The following is a 16,482-nucleotide window of genomic DNA, read 5'->3' on the forward strand; positions in this document are numbered from 1 at the left end:
AAGCCACTAAGGAAAACGAAAGCAATCCTGCTTCTCCAGCCATCTCCCCGTCTGCTCCACCATTAGAAGCGCCGGAAGGGCGGGAGCCATCTTATCATGAACCGGAAAGCAGCTCAGACAAGGAGATGGAGGAGGAACAGAGCCCTCTAGTGGAGGAAGCTTTAGTTCAACTTTGTGATAAGGAGATACAAACAATAGAGATAGCCTCCATAGGCTCTAGCAAGAAAGTTTATCCATCCCTGCTCACAGCAACGCAGACAGTCGCCACAGACCCATCCAGAATACCTTTCAAAGAGCGGTGGAATGAAATTCAGGGCACCCTGAAGCAGTTTACTTTAACCTTAGAAGCGCAGCAAAAGATGGGACAGCCGCACCCCGAGAGAAGAGACTCCCCTGTGAGTAAGGCTGAAACAGCTCCCCTTGAAAGGGAAGGTTTTGATCCTGTTCAGCCTATATCCTCAGAACAAACTAAAGAGAAAACAGTGGAGCGAAAGACAAAGAAGGGTTTAGAACAGAAAGAAAAACAGCCCGTAGAGTCTAAGGAAGAAAAGCCTCGTGTGCTCCCAGTTAATATGCAGAAGAGACAGAGAAAGGTTACTCCTCTTGAGGCAGTACTACACAAGCTCAAGATCAGGGAGAGGACACACAAGAATTTTTTGCCTATCCAGTGTTAGAATGGCCAGGTGACAACAGAGAGGTATTCAGACAACGTGTGCCATTTCCTTTCAAACAGTTGAAAGAGCTGAAAGAGGCCTGCAATAAATATGGCCCCACTGCTCCGTTTACATTAACCATCTTAGAAGCTATGACTACAGAGGCTTTGCCAGCGGGAGACTGGAAGTCCTTAGCACATGCATGTCTTACAGGGGGAGATTATCTACTATGGAAATCAGAATTTTATGAGAATTGTCAGAAAACAGCTAGGACTAACGCTGCTCAGCAAATACCCATTGTTTTTGACATATTGGTGGGAGAGGGCCAATATGCTGAGGTGGATCAACAGTTGGTCTTTCAGTTAGCAGTATATGCTCAAACAAATGCGGCAGCTAGAAGAGCATGGAAGGCTATCCCAGAAAGTACTCGTAGAACAGAGGAGGTCTCTAAAATCAGGCAAGGGCCTGATGAGCCATTTCAAGAATTTGCAGCTCACCTATTGAAGACAGCAGAGAGAACATTTGGAGAATCAGAGGCTAGTACCGCCCTAGTCACACAGTTGGCCTATGAGAATGCCAACAGTGCCTGCCAAGCTGTCTTGAGGCCATTTCAGAAAAAGACCACCTTGTCAGATTACATTCGCTTATTTTCAGATATAGGGCCATCCTATACCCAGGGATTAGCTATGGTGGCAGTGCTGCAAGGGAAGTCCATCAAAGAAGTTATGCTTCAGCAGACCAGATCTCGTGGGCGTCAGGGTCCTGTCGGTGCATGCTTTAATTGCGGACAGATGGGACATATAGCCAGACAATGTCCACGAGTCTCCAGGCCTCCAGCTAATCAAGGAGGTGAGGCTACACTGCCGCTTTGTCTTAGGTGTAAAAAAGGAAAACATTGGGTAAAGGACTGTAGATCAAGGTTTGATAAAGATGGTCGTCCCCTTCAGGGAAACTGGCAGAGGGGCCACCCCCAGGCCCCGAACAAACAATGCTATGGGGCACTGCAGGTGACCGCAGAGAATCAGGCTTCTGGGAGTCAGGCTCTAAGCAGCAGAAATCCATGCAAGACCTCTTTCAAGTGACCTCAGGGAGCGCAGGACTGGACCTCAGTTCCACTGCTTACACAGTATTAACACCAGAAGTGGGCATGCAAGCCCTTCCTACAGAGGTCTATGGGCCATTACATCCAGAGACAGTAGGATTATTGCTGGGAAGAAGTAGTACCACCATGAAAGGATTACATGTTGCCCCAGGTGTAATAGATGCAGATTACACAGGTGAAATTAAAGTCATGACACACTCTCCCCAAGGCATATCAATAATCCCCTCTGGACAAAGGATAGCACAACTAATATTGCTCCCCGTAATATCTGCGGGAAGAACAGTCACCACAAGCCCTAGAAAAGATGGAGGCTTTGGTTCTTCAAAAGCTTATTGGATCAAAGAGATCAAACAGAATAGACCCCAACTAGAGTTGAAAATCCAAGGAAAGTGGTTCAAAAGAATCCTAGATACAGGGGCAGATGTTTCTTGTATAGCAGACATTCATTGGCCATCTGCTTGGCCCACACAGCAAACACTTACAGAGCTCTGAGGCATAGGTCAGTCTCAATCACCTCTACGAAGTTCTGATATATTAACCTGGGAAGATTCTGAGGGACATATAGGTACTTTTCAGTCATATATTGTACCACGGTTACCTATAAATCTATGGGGTAGAGATGTCATGTCTGAGATGGGAGTTTATCTATATAGTCCCTCTGCTCAAGTTTCACAACAGATGTTTAATCAAGGACTCCTTCCACAACAAGTGCTAGGTAGCAATAACCAAGGTTTTGTAGAACCCCTTCCATTAGCACTAAAACAAGACAGAAGAGGATTGGGGTATTTTCCTCAAGGGCCATGATCTTGCCTGTTCTCCATGCAGACTCTATTCACTGGAAAAGCGATGAGCTGGTGTGGATGGATCAGTGGCCCTTGTCCAAGGAAAAAATTGCAGCAGCTCAATTGTTAGTTCAGGAACAATTGGATAAAGGTCATATTACTTCGTCTACATCTCCTTGGAACTCCCCTATATTTGTTATTAAGAAAAAATTAGGAAAGTGGAGGCTGTTGCAAGATTTGAGGAAGGTGAATGAAACCATGGAAGCAATGGGAGCTCTTCAACCTGGGCTGCCCCATCCTGCAGCTATTCCAAATAATACCTATAAAATAGTATTGGACCTAAAAGATTGCTTTTATACTATTCCCTTAGCCCCACAAGATTGTAAAAGATTTGCTTTTAGTGTCCTGAGTACTAATCTTCAAGAGCCTATGAAAAGATATCAATGGTTAGTTTTTCCTCAAGGCGTGGCCAACAGCCCCACCTTGTGTCAGAAGTATGTATCTGCAGCTATACTTCCCATTTGTACACAATTTCCTCAAATATATATCATCCACTATATGGATGATATTCTCTTAGCTTCCCAGGAACAGAAAATCCTGCTTGAAGCTTATTCTGCCCTGCAGACATCTTTGTCAGAGCAAGGTCTTATTATAGCTCCCGGGAAAGTGCAGACAGTTAACCCATTTTCCTATTTAGGTTATAAATTGTACCATCACGAAATTAGACCCCAAAAGATAGAGTTGAGAAAAGATCAGTTGAAGACTTTGAATGATTTTCAGAAATTGCTAGGGGATATTAATTGGTTGAGGCCTTCATTAGGAATCACCACTGGTGCAATAAAGCCTCTATTTGATGTGTTGAAGGGAGATCCAGATCCAAACTCACCTAGAGAACTTACTCCGCTGGCCAAGACTGCTCTGTTGCATGTAGAACAGGCCATTGCACAACAGCAACTGACATATTTTGATTACAATAAACCTTTAGAAGCTTACATTTTTGCTACCAAACATTCTCCCACTGCGGTCCTTTGGCAAGGACAAGGTCTGCTTCGGTGGCTACGTTTAGCAGTTTCGCCTCGAAGATCATTAACTCCTTTTCATGACGCAGTGGCAACTTTAATACAGGAGATAAGGTCAGAAGCCAGAAAATATTTTGGATTCGAACCATCTATAATTGGTGTTCCTTTCACAAAACAACAGAAAGATTGGCTCTTACAAAACACAGATGCATTTCCCATCGCTTTGGCTGATTTTACGGGAGTAGTAGATAATCATTACCCTCAGGTGAAACTACTCCACTTTGCTCAACTTCAAGAATTTGTATTCCCACGCATAATTTCTTCCACACCTATTCAAGGTGCAACCACCATCTTCACAGATGGCTCCAGCAATGGCACAGCTGTGTATGTGGTGCATGGCAAGGTTTTTTCGCACCGCACCACTCCAGCCTCGGCACAAGTGATAGAACTGCGTGCTGTAGCTTTAGTTCTGCTCCACTTTTCATCCTCATTTAATCTCTACTCAGACAGCCAGTATGTAGTCAATGCAGTCTCCTAACTGAAGACTGTTCCTCTCATTGACACTTCTACTACAGCCATCCAGCAGCTTTTTGTACAGATACAGTCTTTGCTTCAACAGCAGACAGAGCACTGTTATATAGGTCACATACATGCTCACACTATGTTACCTAGTCCTTTGACTGCAGGTAATGCATTAGCTGATGCAGCCACGCGCTGTGTAGGCCTTACACAAATAGAAAAGGCTACGCACTCTCACTCATTACATCATCAAAGCAGTCATAGTCTTCACAAATATTTTCACATCACTAGAGAAGCTGCGAGACAAATTGTTAAACGATGCTCAACCTGTCCTGAGCATTTCAACCTTCTACAACTTGGTGTCAACCCTTGTGGCCTCCTGCCAAATCACCTGTGGCAGATGGATGTCACGCACATCCCTGAATTTGGAAAATTAAAATATGTTCATGTTACCATTGACACCTATTCAGGTTTCTTGCATGCTACCGCTCTCTCTGGAGAATCCACTTCACAAGTTATTCGCCATTGCCTCTCTTGCATTGCTGTTATGGGCATTCCCAAGCTGATTAAAACAGACAATGGATCTGGCTATACCAGTAGCTGCTTTCACACATTTTGTATGCAATGGGTTATTGCCCACAAGACAGGCATCCCCTATAATCCCCAGGGCCAAGGCATTGTTGAAAGAGCCCATGGCACTTTGAAAGCCCAGCTCAATAAAATTAAGAAGGGGGAGTTATACCCCGTTACACCTTTGAGTTATTTATCCCATGCACTCTATATTTTAAATTTTTTAACTCTAGACCTTGTAGGACACAGTTCCACAGAGCACTTTTGGTGCTCAGGCGGTCGTCCGCCCCTCGCACAGGTGCGATGGAAAGATCCTCTGACCGGGGCACGGCAAGGTCCAGATCCCATCCTTCTTTGGGGGTGAGGACACGTTTGTGTCTTTCCACAGGATGCTGAGGGCCTGAGGTGGTTGCCAGAAAGGCTGGTGCATCATGCAGACCATACTCCTCCTGATCCTGCTCCAGCTTTGGAGGACCCCAGCTGAAGAGCAAGTAGTGGAGCAAGCAGTTCAGCGATATATTGGGCGTATGTTCCTGACCCTCCTCTGCTCCATCCAGTCAGTTGGAAGTCTCCCGAGGTACAGATTTACTCCAATGATTCTGACATTTTGGGAGGCCCATCGGAACACCTAACAATAGGAGCAATGGCACCTTGCCTTCTGACCACCCTGTGTGCAGTGTGCTTACATCTTCATCTTCACTTAAAAATGACACATTGCCACTACCCTGGACAAAGTGCAAGGGCTCCCCTTCACTTGCAGGCACAGGTGGTGAATGGCCACAGCAGATGAACATCACTAAAGAAGTTTACGTTGTGGACTGGTCTTTAGGACCAAATTCAAAGATGCCGGCCCCGCAATACAGAGGACTCTCTATGGGACTTTGGTACACTCCAGATGGGTACCCTCAAACCTCTTGGTGGAAAATAGGGGTGGCAATGGGAGGGTTAGATTGGGATAATAGTACAAGCATAATGTAAACAATGACACACATGTGGCGGCTTGCGTGGCCCCCCCATGCGCTGTTGGTAGAGTCTATTTCTATTAATATGACTTATCAGAAAAATATGTTTCACATTGCCTGTAAAAATTGCAGTCTCGGAGTGGGGCGGAAGATGGCGGCGTGAGTAGAGCAGCGGAAATCTCCTCCCAAAACAACATATATCTATGAAAATATAACAAAGACAACCCTTCCTAGAATAAAGACCAGAGGACACAGGACAATATCCAGACCACATCCACACCTGAGAGAACCCAGCGCCTCGCGAAGGGGGTAAGATACAAGCCCCGGCCCCGCGGGAGCCGAGCGCCCCTCCCCCCAGCTCCCGGCGGGAGAAGAGCAGGCAGAGCGGGAGGGAGACGGAGCCCAGGGCTGCCGAACACCCAGCCCCAGCCATCCGGGCCAGAGTGCAGGGCCCTCGATACTGGGAAAACAGGGCAGCAAGAACAGTGAGCAGGCACTGGAGGCTGGGCGACAGAGGACATAAGAAAAGCGCGCGACCATTTTTTTTTTTTGCTTTTTTGCTGCTTTGTTTTGGCGAGCGCTGTTTGGAAGTCTTAAAGGGACAGGGACCCCAATATTAGGGAAACAGGGCAGAAAGACCGGTGAGCAGAGGCGTGAGGCTGGCACCGGAGAATAAAGAAAAACGAACGACCACCTTTTTTTTTTTAATTAAAAATTTTTTTTTTTTTTTTTTTTTTTAATTAAAAAAATTTTTTTTCTTGTTTTTTTTTGTGGTCGTTGTTTTCTTTTGGCGGGTGCTTTTTGGAAGTCTTAAAGGGGCAGGGCGGGCCACTTAATCCAGAGGTAGGGAATCCGGGATCTCTGGGCACCCTAACCCCTGGGCTGAAGGGAGCGGGGAGGCCCCTTACGGAGATAAATAGCCTCCCAGCAGCTCCTGCTCCAACGCGACTCCACCATTTTGGAGTAGCTGCCCGAGCCAGGCCACGCCCACAGCAACAGCGGAGATTAACTCCATAGCAGCCGGGCAGGAAGCAGAAACCCTGTCTGCGCGCAGCTGCGCAGCACAAGCCACTAGAGGCCGCTGTTCTCCCAGGAGAGGAGGGCCACAAACCAACAAGAAAGGAAGTCCTTCCAGCCGTCACTCGTCCCAGTTCTGCAGACTATTCCTATCACCATGAAAAGGCAAAGCTACAGGCAGACAAAGATCACAGAGACAACACCAGAGAAGGAGACAGACCTAACCAGTCTTCCTGACAAAGAATTCAAAATAAGAATCATAAACATGCTGACAGAGATGCAGAGAAATACGCAAGAAAAATGGGATGAAGTCCGGAAAGAGATCACAGATGCCAGAAAGGAGATCGCAGAAATGAAACAAACTCTGGAAGGGTTTATAAGCAGAATGGATAGAATGCAAGAGGCCATTGATGGAATTGAAATCAGAGAACAGGAACGCATGGAAGCTGACATAGAGAGAGACAAAAGGATCTCCAGGAATGAAACAATATTAAGAGAACTGTGTGACCAATCTAAAAGGAGCAATATCCGTATTATAGGGGTCCCAGAAGAAGAAGAGAGAGGCAAAGAGATGGAAAGTATCTTAGAAGAAATAATTGCTGAAAACTTCCCCACACTGGGGGAGGAAGTAATCAAACAGACCACGGAAATACACAGAACCCCCAACAGAAAGGATCCAAGAAGGGCAACACCAAGACACATAATAATTAAAATGGCAAAGATCAAGGACAAGGAAAGAGTGTTAAAGGCAGCTAGAGAGAAAAAGGTCACCTATAAAGGGAAACCCATCAGGCTAACGTCAGATTTCTCAACAGAAACCCTACAGGCCAGAAGAGAATGGCATGATATATTTAATACAATGAAACAGAAGGGCCTTGAACCAAGGATACTGTATCCAGCACGACTATCATTCAAATATGACGGTGGGATTAAACAATTCCCAGACAAACAAAAGCTGAGGGAATTTGCTTTCCACAAACCACCTCTACAGAACATCTTACAGGGACTGCTCTAGATGGGAGCACTCCTAGAAAGAGCACAGCACAAAACACCCAACATATGAAGAATCGAGGAGGAGGAACAAGAAGGGAGAGAAGAAAAGAATCTCCAGACAGTGTATATAACAGCTCAGTAAGCGAGCTAAGTTAGGCAGTAAGATACTAAAGAGGCTAACCTTGAACCTTTGGTAACCACGAATTTAAAACCTGCAATGGCAATAAGTACATATCTTTCAATAGTCACCCTAAATGTTAATGGGTTGAATGCACCAATCAAAAGACACAGAGTAACAGAATGGATAAAAAAGCAAGACCCATCTATATGCTGCTTACAAGAAACTCACCTCAAACACAAAGACATGTACAGACTAAAAGTCAAGGGATGGAAAAACATATTTCAAGCAAACAACAGTGAGAAGAAAGCAGGGGTTGCAGTACTAATATCAGACAAAATAGACTTCAAAACAAAGAAAGTAACAAGAGATAAAGAAGGACACTACATAATGATAAAGGGCTCAGTCAAACAAGAGGATATAACCATTCTAAATATATATGCACCCAACACAGGAGCACCAGCATATGTGAAACAAATACTAACAGAACTAAAGGGGGATATAGACTGCAATGCATTCATTCTAGGAGACTTCAACACACCACTCACCCCAAAGGATAGATCCACTGGGCAGAAAATAAGTAAGGACACGGAAGCACTGAACAACACAGTAGAGCAGATGGACCTAATAGACATCTATAGAACTCTACATCCAAAAGCAGCGGGATATACATTCTTCTCAAGTGCACATGGAACATTCTCCAGAATAGACCACATACTAGGCCACAAAAAGAGCCTCAGAAAATTCCAAAAGATTGAAATCCTACCAACCAACTTTTCAGACCACAAAGGCATAAAACTAGAAATAAACTGTACAAAGAAAGCAAAGAGGCTCACGAACACATGGAGACTTAACAACACGCTCCTAAATAATCAATGGATCAATGACCAAATCAAAATGGAGATCCAGCAATATATGGAAACAAATGACAACAACAACACTAAGCCCCAACTTCTGTGGGACACAGCAAAAGCAGTCTTAAGAGGAAAGTATATAGCAATCCAAGCATATTTAAAAAAGGAAGAGCAATCCCAAATGAATGGTCTAATGTCACAATTATCGAAATTGGAAAAAGAAGAACAGATGAGGCCTAAGGTCAGCAGAAGGAGGGACATAATAAAGATCAGAGAAGAAATAAATAAAATTGAGAAGAATAAAACAATAGCAAAAATCAATGAAACCAAGAGCTGGTTCTTCGAGAAAATAAACAAAATAGATAAGCCTCTAGCCAGACTTATTAAGAAGAAAAGAGAGTCAACACAAATCAACAGTATCAGAAACGAGAAAGGAAAAATCACGACGGACCCCACGGAAATGCAAAGAATTATTGGAGAATACTATGAAAACCTATATGCTAACAAGCTGGGAAACCTAGGAGAAATGGACAACTTCCTAGAAAAATATAACCTTCCAAGATTGACCCAGGAAGAAACAGAAAATCTAAACAGACCAATTACCAGCAACGAAATTGAAGAGGTAATCAAAAAACTACCAAAGAACAAAACCCCCGGGCCAGATGGATTTACCTCGGAATTTTATCAGACATACAGGGAAGACATAATACCCATTCTCCTTAAAGTCTTCCAAAAAATAGAGGAGGAGGGGATACTCCCAAACTCATTCTATGAAGCTAACATCACCCTAATACCAAAACCAGGCAAAGACCCCACCAAAAAAGAAAACTACAGACCAATATCCCTGATGAACGTAGATGCAAAAATACTCAACAAAATATTAGCAAACCGAATTCAAAAATACATCAAAAGGATCATACACCATGACCAAGTGGGATTCATTCCAGGGATGCAAGGATGGTACAACATTCGAAAGTCCATCAACATCATCCACCACATCAACAAAAAGAAAGACAAAAACCACATGATCATCTCCATAGATGCTGAAAAAGCATTTGACAAAGTTCAACATCCATTCATGTTAAAAACTCTCAGCAAAATGGGAATAGAGGGCAAGTACCTCAACATAATAAAGGCCATCTATGATAAACCCACAGCCAACATGATATTGAACAGCGAGAAGCTGAAAGCATTTCCTCTGAGATCGGGAACTAGACAGGGATGCCCACTCTCTCCACTGTTATTTAACATAGTACTGGAGGTCCTAGCCACGGCAATCAGACAAAATAAAGAAATACAAGGAATCCAGATTGGTAAAGAAGAAGTTAAACTGTCACTATTTGCAGATGACATGATACTGTACATAAAAAACCCTAAAGACTCCACCCCAAAACTACTAGAACTGATATCGGAATACAGCAAAGTTGCAGGATACAAAATCAACACACAGAAATCTGTGGCTTTCCTATATACTAACAATGAACCAACAGAGAGAGAAATCAGGAAAACAACTCCATTCACAATTGCATCAAAAAAAATAAAATACCTAGGAATAAACCTAACCAAAGAAGTGAAAGACTTATACTCTGAAAACTACAAGTCACTCTTAAGAGAAATTAAAGGGGACACTAACAGATGGAAACTCATCCCATGCTCGTGGCTAGGAAGAATTAATATCGTTAAAATGGCCATCCTGCCCAAAGCAATATACAGATTTGATGCAATCCCTATGAAACTACCAGCAACATTCTTCAATGAACTGGAACAAATAATTCAAAAATTCATATGGAAACACCAAAGACCCCGAATAGCCAAAGCAATCCTGAGAAAGAAGAATAAAGTAGGGGGGATCTCACTCCCCAACTTCAAGCTCTACTATAAAGCCATAGTAATCAAGACAATTTGGTACTGGCACAAGAGCAGAGCCACAGACCAATGGAACAGACTAGAGAATCCAGACATTAACCCAGACATATATGGTCAATTAATATTTGATAAAGGAGCCATGGACATACAATGGCGAAATGACAGTCTCTTCAACAGATGGTGCTGGCAAAACTGGACAGCTACATGTAGGAGAATGAAACTGGACCATTGTCTAACCCCATATACAAAAGTAAACTCAAAATGGATCAAAGACCTGAATGTAAGCCATGAAACCATTAAACTCCTGGAAGAAAACATAGGCGAAAACCTCTTAGACATAAACATGAGTGACCTCTTCTTGAACATATCTCCCCGGGCAAGGAAAACAACAGCAAAAATGAGTAAGTGGGACTATATTAAGCTGAAAAGCTTCTGTACAGCAAAAGACACCATCAATAGAACAAGAAGGATCCCTACAGTATGGGAGAATATATTTGAAAATGACACATCCGATAAAGGCTTGACGTCCAGAATATATAAGGAGCTCTCACGCCTCAACAAACAAAAAACAAATAACCCAATTAAAAAATGGGCAGAGGAACTGAACAGACAGTTCTCCAAAAAAGAAATACAGATGGCCAACAGACACATGAAAAGATGCTCCACATCGCTAATTATCAGAGAAATGCAAATTAAAACTACAATGAGGTATCACCTCACACCAGTAAGGATGGCTGCCATCCAAAAGACAAACAACAACAAATGTTGGCGAGGCTGTGGAGAAAGGGGAACCCTCCTACACTGCTGGTGGGAATGTAAGTTAGTTCAACCATTGTGGAAAGCAGTATGGAGGTACATCAAAATGCTCAAAACAGACTTACCATTTGACCCAGGAATTGCACTCCTAGGAATTTACCCTAAGAATGCAGCAATCAAGTTTGAGAAAGACAGATGCACCCCTATGTTTATTGCAGCACTATTTACAATAGCCAAGAATTGGAAGCAACCTAAATGTCCATCAATAGATGAATGGATAAAGAAGATGTGGTACATATACACAATGGAATACTACTCAGCTATAAGAAAAGGGCAAATCCAATCATTTGCAGCAACATGGATGGAGCTGGAGGGTATTATGCTCAGTGAAACAAGCCAAGCGGAGAAAGAGAAATACCAAATGATTTCACTTATCTGTGGAATATAAGAACAAAGGAAAAACTGAAGGAACAAAACAGCAGCAGAATCACAGAACTCAAGAATGGACTAACAGGTACCAAAGGGAAAGGGACTGGGGAGGATGGGTGGGTAGGGAGGGATAAGGGGGGGAGAAGTAGGGGGGTATTAAGATTAACATGCATGGGGGGGTAGGAGAAAAGGGAGGGCTGTACAACACAGAGAAGGCAAGTAGTGATTCTACAACATTTTGCTATGCTGATGGACAGTGACTGTAAAGGGGTTTATAGGGGAGACCTGGTATAGGGGAGAGCCTAGTAAACATAATATTCGTCATGTAAGTGTAGATTAGTGATAGCAAAAAAAAAAAAAAAAAAAAAAAGGGCAGTTCCTGTGTGGTAACCTCCAACGAGTTCTACACAAGGGTATAAAGGGCATATAAAAGTGTAGGCAAAGGGTCTGTTTGTGTTTATACAGAGGATCAAAGCCTAATTGGGCTACCCCGAAAATGAACTAAGATACGATATGAAAAAGAACTTCCAACATCTGCACCCTCTGGAAGACTCATGCCAGAAGATGATCATCAAAAAACCCCAACAAAGATCCACGCACTGCTACAGCTGTAGATGCACTCATCCCACCAGTTCCTGGACCTGCCATGGGAATGAGGAAGGAGATATCTAAGCTGGCCTGTGCATACAGTAAAACAACAAAATTGGACTGGATCTATACTGTTGGAACTCAACCAAGAATTTGGAGAAGTGCAAATTGTAGCGCTCCAAAGTCTTACAACTACAAACTATTTATTGTTAAAAGAACATATGGCATGTGAACAGTCCCCAGGAATGGGTTGTTTTAATTTGTCTGATTTCTCTCAGACTGTTCAAGTTCATTTGGACAATATCCACCATATCATAGATAAGTTTTCACAAATGCCTAAGGTGCCTAACTGGTTTTCTTGGTTTCACTGCAGATGGCTGGTAATTATAGATATGCTTTGGTTTTGTAACTATACTCCTATTATGTTAAGGTGTGTGTGCAATTTAAGTAGTAGCTTAAAACCTATACATGCTGAAGTTACTCTACAAGAAGATATATCAAAGAAATAATCAATCTTCCCATGTTTTCTTCCGCCTGCTACTTCTATAGCTTTTCTTCTTCCTTCCTAATTACAACCCTTAAATAGAATTCGTGCCTCATATCAAATTTACCGAGTATCATAATTCTTCCAAGTGGTAAAGATACCTCAAGACAAATGCTGGGCATAGAAGCCACAGGGCATAAATATGCAAAGAAGTAAAAAGCTAACTTTTTCAAACAATAAGGCTTCTCTCTCACTTACCAACTTCACATTTCCCTGTATGGCCCTGGAAGATGACTGGTTAGCCAGAGACGGGTAAGATTCCTCAAGGGAGGAACAACCTAAGACAGGCACAGTCGCAGGGGGGCCATCAGGTGAGAAATTGGGGATCAACAGAGGTGAGGCTTAGAACCTCACCCCCCCGTTCTGAGAGAAATCTTCTGCATACGTGGATGTTTTATTGCCCTGGTCTAGCTTGGATTAACACATAGTCTACAGGCACACACCTGATCATCTACATTTGCTCTCTTACAACACTAAACTATATTTTCTACCTTTATCTTGTATCTACCTACCACTTCAGCATTTTATTAAAAATAATAATAATAAAGAGAGAAATGTGGTATCCACATATAAATTAAGTATAAAAATCAAATGAGTATTCATATTTGAACTGACTGTTTATAGTTCATAATGCATGAGCAAAACCGAAAGTTTCTGTGATGACTGCCCTTGTACTGTTCACTATGTAACTTATTCACTATGTAAGAATTTGTTCTCCATGTAAGAACTTGTTTGTTATGCCTCAGAAGATTGGAGACTGACGAAAATTAGGCTTGGGATGGATTAATGATTGTGCATTGAGCATTGACTCCCCTATACAGAATTTTATTGTTGTTAACAACCATTTGATCAATAAATATGAGAGATGCCCTCACAAAAAAAAAAAAAAAAAAAAAAAAAAAGAAGGACAGACTTCCAATGGTAAAATAAATTAGTAACCGGGAGGTAATGTATAGCATAAGGAATATAGTCAAGATATTGTAACAGCCTGGTAGGGTGATAGCTGGAACCTAGAATTATGTATATAAATGTTCTACCACTGTGTTGTACACTTGAAACTCATGTAATGTAATACTGTGTGTCAACTACCCTTCAATAAAAAATAATTATTTAAAAAAAAAAAAAAAATTGCAGTCTCACTAGCTGCATCTCTTCTGTGTCCAACAATACCATGGTTCTTTTACTTAAGCAACCCCCTTTCCTTTTGATTCCCGTGAACCACACGGGACCTTGGTATGATGATAAGGGCCTGCAAGTGTTGGTAGAATTGAAGAAAGCTCTAGACCGTCCTAAGAGAGCTGTGGACCTCATTATTGTAGGGTTGTTATCTTTAATTTCCTTTATTGTATCTTCTACTGTAGCAGCTGTAGCATTAACTGAGAATGTACAAACTGCAATCTATGTCAATGGTTTGACCGAACTGTGGTTTGATCCTGTTAAAACCACTCAAGATATCCTAGCAGCCTCTCCCTTCGGCAAGTTGGGAGACTTGCCCCATTTTCTGTTATCCATTGTGACTGCTCTGCTATGTCTTCTTATAATGATATTATTGATACCTTGTGTTATCAAGCTTGGGTTAAAATCCCTCTTAAAGCTGGGTTCAGAAATTCATATGTTTCATCTGAAACAACACCCCCCGTATGGTACTATTGAAGAAAGACAGGATAGCCAATGATGGGTAATCACCCTGGAGCCTCTGGCAACCTAAGACAGGGCTTCCACATTGGAGTGGGAGTACCAGTGATGGGTAAGATCAGAGTTGCTGCCTTGGGGCACCTAAGACAGGCACTGTCTTCATATTATAAAATAAAAAAAGGGGAGATGTGGGGAGCGGGCTATGCCCTTTCCCCCACTTGCTGATGTGGCGGGAATGGAGAACAAAGAACATCCTGTTTACGCATTCCATGAGCAGCTGAAGGAGCCCTGCTGTGCCTACCTTTGCCCAGCTACCGCAGACGTTAATACGGTGCTTGATTGTCTATTGGATAATGCTATTTCCTGGGATAGTGTGCTTCTTTGCTGTATAAATACTCTGGACTCTAATAAAGCTTTGCTGGCAACACGCAGGAGCGTCAGCCCTCCCAGTTCTTTTTGTCTTTCTTTTGTTTTCTTCACCCCCCTTCTGCACTTCAGGACCTGCTCGACTCGGCGCGGCTGGACCGCGTCACCCCACGATGATACGTGGCCTGCTGCACCTTCCTCCCAGCCAGCTGGCACCTAACTCGCAAACTGTCAAACCCTGCCCTGGCATCAGCCCAGCCAGAGCAAAGCCCCACCTACAACAGCTACAAAATCAAAACATAGAGGCTTACAACTGTGTGTTCAGCCCACTGGTTCTGGCAGAGGAGACAGGCAGAGCAGTCAGGAGGCAGCAAAGAGCTCTTTCCTATCCTACCCCCCAGGCACCAGGGTTCTTTTGTGGTTCCATATGAATTTTAGAATGATTTTCTCTACTTCACTGAAGAATGTTGTTGGTATTTTGATAGGGATTGCATTGAATCTGTGGATTACTTTAGGCAGGATGGCCATTTTGACAATATTAATTCTTCCTATCCATGAGCAAAGGATGTGTTTCCATTTATTGGAATCTTTAATTTCTCTCATGAATGTCTTGTACTTTTCAGAGTATAGGTCTTTCACTTGTTTGGTTAGTTTTATTCTTAGGTATTTTATTATTTTTGAGGCAATTGTGAATGGAATTGTTTCCCAGATTTCTCTTTCTGCTACTTCATTGTTTCAGTATAGGAATGCAACAGATTTCTGTGTATTAATTTTGTATCCCACAACTTTGCTGAATTCAGACATGAGATCCAGTATTTTTGGAGTGGATTCTTTAGGGTTTTCTATATACAATATCATGTCACTTGCAAACAGTGACAGTTTGACTTCTTTACCAGTCTGGATGCCTTTTACTTCTTTGTGTTGTCTGATTGCCATGACTAGGACCTCAGTTGAATAACAGTGGGGAGAGTGGGCATCCCTGTCTTGTTCCCAATCTTAAATGAAAGGCTTTCAGCTTCTCACTGTTAAGTATAATATTGGCTGAGGGTTTGTCATATATGGCCTTTATTATGTTGAGGTACTTGCCCTCCATACCCATTTTGTTGAGAGTTTTTATCAAGAATGGATGTTGAATTTTGTCAAATACTTTTTCAGCATCTGTGGAGATGATCATCTGGTTTTTGTCCTTCTTTATGTTGATGTGGTGGATGATGTTGATGGATTTTCGAATGTTGTACCATCCTTGCATCCCAGGGATGAATCCCACTTGATCATGATGGATGACCTTTTTGATGTATTTTTGAATTCAGTTTGTTAATATTTTGTTGAGTATTTTTGCATCTATGTTCATCAGGGATATTGGTCTGTAATTTTCTTTTTTTGTGGTGTCTGCCTGGTTTTGGTATTAGAGTGATGTTGGCCTCGTAGAATGAGTTTGGGAGTATTCCCTCCTCTTCTACTTTTTGGAAATCTTTAAGGAGGATGGGTATTAGGTCATCACTAAATGCTTGATAAAATTCAGCAGTGAAATCATCTGGTCCAGAGGTTTGGTTCCTAGGTAGTTTTTTTATTACCAATTCAATTTCCTTCATGGTAATTGGTCTATTCAGATTTTCTGTCTTTTCCTGGGTCAGCCTTGGAAGGTTGTATTTTTCTACAAAGTTGTCCATTTCTTCTAGGTTATCCAGGTTATTTCCGTACAATTTTTC

This window comes from Manis pentadactyla, chromosome 7 (genome assembly GCF_030020395.1).
Source record: "Manis pentadactyla isolate mManPen7 chromosome 7, mManPen7.hap1, whole genome shotgun sequence".
Lineage (NCBI taxonomy): Eukaryota > Metazoa > Chordata > Mammalia > Pholidota > Manidae > Manis > Manis pentadactyla.